This window comes from Rattus norvegicus, chromosome 6 (assembly GCF_036323735.1).
Source record: "Rattus norvegicus strain BN/NHsdMcwi chromosome 6, GRCr8, whole genome shotgun sequence".
Lineage (NCBI taxonomy): Eukaryota > Metazoa > Chordata > Mammalia > Rodentia > Muridae > Rattus > Rattus norvegicus.
The window spans coordinates 34,953,902-34,963,685 of record NC_086024.1 but is presented as its reverse complement, the minus strand read 5'-3'; positions in this window follow the sequence as shown (position 1 = coordinate 34,963,685).

Sequence of the window (9,784 nt, the reverse complement as noted above, 5' to 3'; positions counted from 1 at the left end):
TTCCACTAGATAAGTAATTTCTTCACGCCCTTTCAGCTATGTACTTTTCTTCTGGGGAGTCAGCTATGATAAGATATCTTCAAAATCCTTTGAAAGCCTGCTCTTTACCAGAAATGCGAAGCAAGAGATGGCTTTAAGGCCATAGGATGGCCATTTGTATATCCAAAGGATTGTGAAGTATGTCTTTCAACTTTTTCTAGTTTTAATGAAGGATTTTATAGTTATATCATTTTGTTTCATATCTTGCCTCAAAATGTTGGTACTATATTAGATTTTGTTTTGCCCTTAGGTCCTTTCTTAGGAAAAGCTATCTTTTACTAACAATGATACAGTGATTTTTTTTATTTTGTTTTACAAATCCAGTAAGCTCCAGCTTCTAGGTTACCTTAAATCTTTGTTTAAAAATGATTGTTCTAATTTTTTGCTCACCAAATATTTTGCATATCTTTCTACACAAAGTAAACAAAACCACAAGTCTGCCTGAAAATTCTCTTAGCCAAATTCATAAGCTAATTAAGTAAATATTTTTTTCACATCAGCAAAATGACGGTGATGCTAAGCTTTTTGCCACTACATAACAAAGGTCACTTATTTGCCATACTAATGGAACAATTTCCTACATTTTCTGATTGCCTTGGCTAGGAGTCTTTCTAGGATACTTTTAGATATCATGAATAATCTCATCAAATTACTTCTTGCTTTAACTCACAAACTACCTTGTAGAATTAAGCCTTAATGACCTCTACCTTTTACAAGTTCCAATAATCAATGCTTTAGAATTTTAAAATTTAGACTCACCTCTGATGCTTTAAAGTAATATTCTCGTTGTTTTTACCCTAACTGCATAACAAAAAATAATTGTTCTATTATGATCACAGATTAGGTAGGACAATGCCTAAAGGCAATAATACAAGATTCAATGGATGGGCAGAACAAAAGCAACATATTTCTTAAAGCACTGGAAGCTAAGAAACCCAAATTCAGCCCACTAACATATCTAGTGAGACCCCGATTCCTAGTTTCCAATGATCTGCTCACTGAATTCTCATATGGTTGCATGCAGGGAGAGGAAGCAAGATCTTTTGTCTTCTATAAAAACAAAAATGCCTTGTCATTATTAAATTCTCTGACTTTACTGTAATCTTCTAATATTATAAAGTAAGATTTTACATATATGAACACTGAAAAGGACACAAATATTAAGTCAACACAGGAAGACTGAAAAATGCTATTGTGAATTTACTTAGAAAATATAACCAGTCTTCAATAACTTAGTGTAATGTAGAGATGAGCAATTAGCTTACTTATAGGACACATGTATACATATAAACCACATGTCTACCATATAGCTAACCTAATGCAGGTTATTCTTAACCTTGATTCATGAAAACATTCCTTGATAAAGTTTATAATTCAATTTTGTTTCCTTCATGTCAACCAGTCAACAAAACTTAAAGAAAAATTATGACACATATTACTTCAAGGAAGTGCCCCAAAGGAGCCAAGATTATGAGTTTTGTGGTTCAGTTATGAAGCCATGAAAACTTAATCTGCTTACATAGACTTTCTCAGAGCTTCAAGGTTTCTTTTAAACAACTTTATTGACAAATGATTTATGTATCATAGACTTTACTCGTTACAGGTGTAATATCTGATAAATTTTGACAGATCTGTATTTCTCTTCGACCAGTGAAATACACATCCAATAAAGCCCATGTCAAAATTCAAATATAGAATATCATCATCATTCTAGCCCAATTTCCACGTGTTCTTTTTCAATCAATCTTTTGTTCCAACTTTGCCTTCCTGAAACCAATCTATTTTCATTAACTACAGATTCGTGCCAGTCAGGGTATCCCCGTAAAATATATTCTAGAATTCCTATTAAGTTGCATTAAACATTAGACTTCTAATTATTATGATTAGGGTCTTTTACTAATGTTATTGTATGAATTAGTATTTATTTCCTTTTCATTGCAAGGCAGTATTAGATTTTATGTGTTTAACACATTATGCTCACCTACTGGCATTTTGATCAATCTGCAGAACTCAAGTGCATGGTATTTGAATCCATGAGTGCTACAGCATGATAGATAGCAATATTTTTGGTGGTAAGCCACATAAACCTTAGATACTGAGTCTTTGTCCCTGTGTGTCCAGAAGTCAGCCATCAAGGATACTATTCTCTAGCCTTGAAATCTAGTGTCATTTGCCAGGTTTTAGACGTGCTTAAAACCATTATTTTTAATTAGTTATTTCATTTCTGTTTTATGATGCAATATCTTGACAAAAACCTACTTATGAGAGAGTTTATTTTGGCTCACAATTCCACAGTAAGGACTACCTAGCAGGATAGTTTTAGCAATAGGAGCTTGAAAGAACTGATCACCTTTCATCCCAAGTTAAGAAGCAGAGAGAGATACATGGTCCAGGTAGCTTTTTCCTTTTGATACAGTCCAGGACCCAAGTACAGAGAGTGGTACAATTCACTAATAAGGAAAGTCTTCTCAAGCCAATTAACCTAATCAAACTAATCTCTCACAGAAATGCACAGACACAAATCTAATATAGATAATCTCTCACAGTTATTCTTACAGGTTTGTTTCCTTGGTGATGTGAGATCTGACTGAGTTTAGTATTAACCATCAAATATTTTCTTTCTTCTTGCCTACCTCTACCCATGAATGAAAGTGTCTTGCCTATGGTCCCATCGCTGTACTTCAGAAGCATGTAACTTTTTATGTCAGAGTCAATGCTGTGGGGAATTTGAATCAGAGTGTGTCTCCACATGATTACCCACCATATCTAGTTTTGATGTTTAGATAAACTTCTGTGGACTAGAGAAATATTTCAGTGGAAAAAGATATTTTCTCAGCGAGCATGATGATTGAATCTGAATCCTGTTCATGTTTGGGAAAAACTGGTCATGGCTGTCAATACTTGTGACCCACTTCCTGAGAAAGGGAGACAGGCAGACACTGAGACTTCTGTGTCCTGATAGTCTAGATAAAAGGGGCAAAATGTTGTTCCATAAAAATTTGTTGAGGCAAAGTTTAGGGCAGAGACTGAAGGAATGGCCATTCAGAGCCTGCCCCACATATAGCATATATATATATATATATATATATATATATATATATATATATATATATATATATATATATACATACAGTCACCAAAACTAGATAAGATTAATGAAGCTATATAGTATATGCTGAAAAGGATCGGCTATAGATCTCTCCTGAGACACAACCAGAGTATGTCAAATACAGAGGTGAATGCTAGCAGCAACCACTGAACTGAGAACAGAACACCCTTTGGGGGAACTAGAGGAAGGAATGAAGGAGCTGAAGGGGCTTGCAAACCCATAAGAACAACAATGTCAACGAACCAGACTTCCAGGGACTAAACCACTACCGAAAGACTACACATGGACTGACCCAGGGCTCCAACAGCATATGTATCCGAAAATAGCCTTTTTGGGGCACCAGTGGAAGGGGAAACCCTTGGTCCTGCCAAGGTTGGACCCGCAGGGCAGAAGAATGTCCGGGGTGGTAGGGGGATAAATGGGGGGAGCACCCTTATGGGGGAGGAGGAGGGGATAGATAGGGGGCTTATGGACAGGAAACCAGGAAAGGGAATAATATTTGAAATGTAAATAAAAAATATATCAAATAAATAAATAAATAAATAAATAAATAAATAAATTTGTTTCAAGAAAATAGAGAATGGACAATAATAGAGGAATATATAAAGCATCTTGCTAATTTCTGCTTGGGGAATCAAAGGTGCATGCTTTACATACTCACATGCATTCACCAGAGAGCCCAACAGACACACACACACACACACACACACACACACACACGCACGCACACGCGCACACACACACACGGGAGTGGAGAGAGAGAGAGAGAGAGAGAGAGAGAGAGAGAGAGAGAGAGAGAGAGAACATGTACCACACACAAAAATAAAATGGAAAAAGAAGAATGGCCCTAAATGAGCTTTCAGCAGCAGCAGAGTTCATGTAGTGATCTTGTGGAATGCCAAAGTGCATTGTGTTTTACCTTATGAACACTATAAAAAAACTCCTGCAGAATTCCTGGGGAAAGTATAAAATAGTTTATATTTTGATGAGGAGTCACAGGTTTAGAAGAAATAATGGGTTGAGGATAAGTACAATGATTGAAGTAAAAATGCAGACTCCAGTTCTGTGCCATCTGTACAATTCTGGTAGATACAGAAAAAAAGAAGACATATATGTCATCTGAATCACACACTGATGTTCAGCTTGGGAAAGTGAAAACTTACACTGTATGAGTATTAAAGATACAAATGTAAACAGAATTGTTAGGGATCACTTACAGACTGAATGTAGGTAGTGCTGAAGAAAAAAAGGTCAAACAAAATTCCGACTCCTATGGCCTGAACATCACATGGAAAGTTGATGCTGTTGAAATGAATTAAGCCTTCAGAGCATTCCTTCATAGGTGAGCAGCAATCAGTGACTGGATTTTGGATATACTGACCTTCAAATACAGGTAAGACATTAAAGAAAGCAGATCCAAAATAGTTAAATACATATCCCAGTAGTAGAGAGAGGCAGTCTGCAATGGAGAAATGAATTTGAAATGCCTCAGCTGAAATGGTGAATACCCACATGTCTGTGCCTTAAATGAGCAAGAGCAGCATTGGAAGCAAGAAGATAAGAGCTCAGAGGAGGAAGTGTTAGCAAGGGAGAACAGAAGAACTATACAACAGGGTTGTAATGAAGCCAAAAGTGATGTTTGTCCAGAGAAAGGAAGGCCAACCAACAAAGCAGCATCTTTAGAAGGTGAATGGCTTGGGGAGCATAATTCTGCATAAAATACACAAACCCCTATTGTTTACAGTGGTTTTCACTAAGCCTGTAATGGGTTTTCAGAGGAAATCATAAAAACAAGACAAAATTGACCTTCTCTCAAAAAGAGAAGAAAAATATAATAACATTGGCAGGAGGCTTTGTTTATCTTTCAGATTCCTCATAAAGACTTCAAAACAGGCTTTATGATGGTTTACAAGGATACACACAACATGTTCAATTTATAATCAAGGCCACAATAGAACATTATAGTTACCGAGGGGGAGCATGTGTGGATATTTTTTTCCATCTGATTGTGACTTCTCAGAAGCTACTAAAACCCAGAAAAATTTGTAATAAACTTCTATTATGTCAAAACACTAAGAAAAGTTAATAGAATAAGATGTAATGTCTTTAAAGAGATTCTTGAAATTAATGAAATCATTAATAATGACATAGTTTCAGATCTACAAGTAATACTGAAAAACATAGTAAACAGTTTTCTTTACAAAAGTCTTGTAAAATAATAAGATAATCCTACAAGACTATTTTTTCAAAGTTAATTTAGGGTAAAAATTGAAGACAGACTTTAAACATATACTTCTGTGTTACATCTCCTCCAGGTATCTGTCAGAGAAGCAGTTTGATGTTTGAAACAGGAAAGGGGGAATAATTCCTCAGAGATGATACATGGTTTTCAAGGTAGCCTCTTATTCTAAAACTTAGCTCTCCCATGCAGACAAATATAACATTGGGATATGTTGCTTTGCAGTATATTTTATTTGTGGAAAATGGTAGTACATAGGAATGAAAGTCTGAGATTTAAATATATGAAAGGCTGAACACAAAGTGTCAAACCTCCACTGAGCACAGTCACTGTGTGCCTATCCCTGTGTATGAGAACCATCAGGATAAAGATAGCTAGACTCATGATACCAACGAGCACTACAGTATGGAGAAAATGCATTCCCTTAGCAATGACAAAATACCAGTAGAATGCTCTAAAAATGCCTTGAGCATATTAATCCATTTGACTTGAGCTAGGAGGAGGAAAATGTAGAAGTCACATGACTCTACTTAAATAAATAGAGCAACTAGGAACCTTCCAAGAACCAGAATTTGTCATAGATTCTAGAGAAATAATAACCTCATGTTAAAAATATATATATTCCATTGACTGGAACAATGTGGTAAGTAAACATGACTTTTTGTGCAGAGTTTGGTTCTCTAGAAGACCGCGTTAGCACCCAGAGAAAGGTTTATGCAGGATGCTGAGAATGTCACCCAGTTTCTTGACATCACTGAAGACTTTCTATTGATCTGCAATGAAAGATAAAATTTTAAAAGCTATCCTTCTTGTTGAAGAGAAAAATCTTTATATAGTACCTTCCCCATTCAAGTGAGCCTTCAGCGTCACATCTTTGAATAGCTCAAAGACAATTTAATCTGTTGTGGTTCATTAACTCGGGTTCAAACCACAAGTTATAGTTGCTGCTCCTAATTAGTAGATCAGCAAGACCAGGAACTGTGGGTTCTATTCTATGTCCAGGTTTATTAGAATGTACAATAATGGACACACACAGGCACCCAACTTGAGGTATCTAATTGCCAAGGTAGTTTCTTTTTTATATAGAAGACAATTTTAAGTTAAGCTAGACTCGGCCCAAATTTAATTATTTTTGGGGTCCCAGGTTCCCAAAATGAAGGAATCAAATGCACTGAGTATAAAACTAATACTTAGGCAGGTGAAAGCAAGCCAAATCACCCCTCCCTGAAGTGTTACTGAAAGTACAGAAAGGGTAATCTTCATTGATGATGATGAAGATGACAAGGGCATTGGCAATGGTGACCACTGTCCTGACAGTGCTGGTGGTAATGATGGATTTCACAGTGATAGACTGCAAGGTTTAGAATCCAACAATGTTTAACAAATTGTATTGTCAGCAGTGACTCACATTAATGGAGTCATTATCAGAAAATTGCATATAATTCCTGTTATTGCAGGTCCTCGGGATAATATGGCTGTTCTGCTAGGAGATTTAGAAGCTGTGTGCCCTGTGTAATTTTGGAAATTGCTCTGATATTGCTCCTGTGGATACAGAGCTCTGAGTGGGCCTGTTGCACATGCAGCCACATAAAAGTCTGGTCTCCTTGGTATGGCACTCTTTGGGAGAGGCATCTGCCTGGTTGTCAGCCCAGGGTGACTCTCATTTTTCACAATAAATTCTCTCGTATATTAAGCGCATTCAAATCTTTTGCCCGTGTTTAACAGTGAGAAAAAGTATAATATGCTCATTTTATTCTAATTATGCTTGAGAAAACTAACCCACTCCAATATTATAATTTTCAAAATTACCTGCCACAAGGTCTTTAGTAGGAGAACTGGTCAACCTTGTAGGCCACTTGAATTTTTTTTTCTTTCCGAATACCATCTTTGGACTTTCTGGCTCTCCTCATCAGACACCAGGTTATAGTCTTCACTTAAAATCATTTTCCTTTTCTCAGATATCATCTCCTTTTATATAAATTCTCATTGCAATATTTTACTATTTTTAATTTTCCAAGAGGGAAGTAGGACTGTCCTTTCCCCTGTCCTTCACACCGATTTGTCTTTGCTTCTCATTATACAGAGTCTGTTTAAGTCATGATGCCTGCTGCCAATTCTATTAAACTGCAGAGGGAACTGCCAGGTCACAATTTATGCAGCAATATCATAAAATTAACTTTCAGGCAGAAATCCCTTTTCTTCCTTTTTTATTCATTCTCTATGCTTAAGAAATCCTGATGATTTCAGTTAGAAGGATTAGTTGTCTTTTTCTTTGTAAGTGACAAGTTGAGTTGAATTTTGGTTTTAAGAGTAAAAGACAACAGAATAAAAGCTCAATTCAGATTTCCCTCATAATGATTACATAATTCTTGCCTTCTTGCATTCCATTTAAAGTAGAGATGTCTGTAGCAGAACTGGGTAAGTGTGGGTGGGAAGAAACTTACAGGGAAAATGACGGTCTTCCATCCAATCTGGAATCAGAGCTGTGCATGGACTCTTTCCTACTCCTGTAGGGTGTTAGAAAGCATTTCCTCATTAAACAGATGCCAGAAGCCATGCTCCTCTTTTCTGTTATATCCAGAAAATCTTCACTGGACCATGTGATCAAACTGTCTCCCATTCCCATACTTGAATAGCCAGAAAGCTCAAGGCTAAAAAATAGAAGAGACCAGCAATTGATCTCTTCATGAACCATGAAATTTTCCATTAGTGCCCAAGAGGGCCAAAGACTTGATAGACTTTGCAGCAAAAATGGCAGGCCCAGAATATCACTTTTCATGTATGACTGTTTACCTACCCCTTAAAAATGTACTGTAGTCTTTCCCACTTTTCTATTATTCAATTTAGTAACAGTATTTCTTCTGGATATATGATGTAGTTGCAAGTTGTTGTCATCAAAGGGATCACAAGGAAGATTATATCCTATCACAGCTTCTGATAATAATAAAATAATTATTCTTATTATAGCCAGCCCTGTGTTAGAGTGGGCCAGGGGCATTCTCCTTTACAAGCAATTTTATAAGAAAAGGCTTAACATAAAATTTCCTCTGCAGAGCAGTCATTTGTTACATTTTCATGAAGAATACCTTATGGTGAATGAAGATGACCATTAAATAACATTACTTCTATACGATAACATCTTATTTATACTTTCCAGTCTTCTGAAGATGATGTTTACACATGAAAATTTAGGTGAAATATTGCTGAAGTTGTGATTTATATTGAGGACTGAACTGAAAGACAGAACATTCATCAGCTGTTATTTGTGGACATTACTGAGTAAGACATAGTCACTCACAGCTTGGAAGGAGCATTCTTCTGTATAGAAAAAACAGATAAAACTTCCCCCAAACAATAAAGAACCATGGCATTCCCAGGCACTGATTAGATAACTGTTCTTATTAACTTAATGTGCCAGCAGCGATCTACTGAGCTTCCACATGTAACAGTAGAGAATGGCAAACAACCCAGGAATGAGTATATGCATATAAAGAATATCAATGACCATAAAAAGTTTTGCTACCCATTAGTTAAGTACAAGACTCTAATGTAAGCATAAAAATAAACAGAGAGCATTTTACAAAGATGTCAAAAGAAATGCCCAGGAGGAATCTTGTGCTAATTTTACTGTTTAAAATATCTGTCCCTGAGCTGGGTTCTGAGTCTGAGGAAAAGCAACTTTCACCAAGTAGCATGGATAAAGCTACTGGAAAACAGACGTAGGTAATATCTCATTAATTTAACTAAGTGTTTCTGAATAGGTTCCAAATTTGGTGTGAATTACAAAGGCTCTATTGCAGTCTGCAGCCAGAAAACAAATATGCTTTCTGCCAAATACACTTAAACAGTTAGCAAATTGCCAGTCACTTAAATTATAGGTCCTTGCTAAATTTACCCATCCCTTTAAAATAATGAAGATCGCATGACTACCTGAGGACATGTTGCTGAAGCAATATAACCCTCTCTTCCATTAGCTACCACTGAGTTGCAGCCCCAGGATGTAACTGTCACACTGGGGCAAGGAAGGAGCTATTATACTGAAAGCAAGCTGAGCACATTCTCAATTTGGATGATAATTGCTCATTACACAAAAAAAGTTTGTCTTCATCTGACCACCAATAGTGTATTTGTGGGAATTTAAGAAAATGATAAACGTATGCAGAAGATATAAATGTATCTGACATATTTATGCATGCACAAGAGTGTAGACTTTGCAAAAACACTATCATATGTTTGATTAGTCCTTTGTGCTTTCTGTCTTTTCTTATACACAGATTCTTTCATTTACTATTCCCATGTCTTATTTTGACTGCCTTTCTATATTTTCAAGCAAAAGTTTTATCTTAAAAAATTAATCCGTCTTGAGTTTCGTTTGTTCTAGGGATCTAGGGTAATTC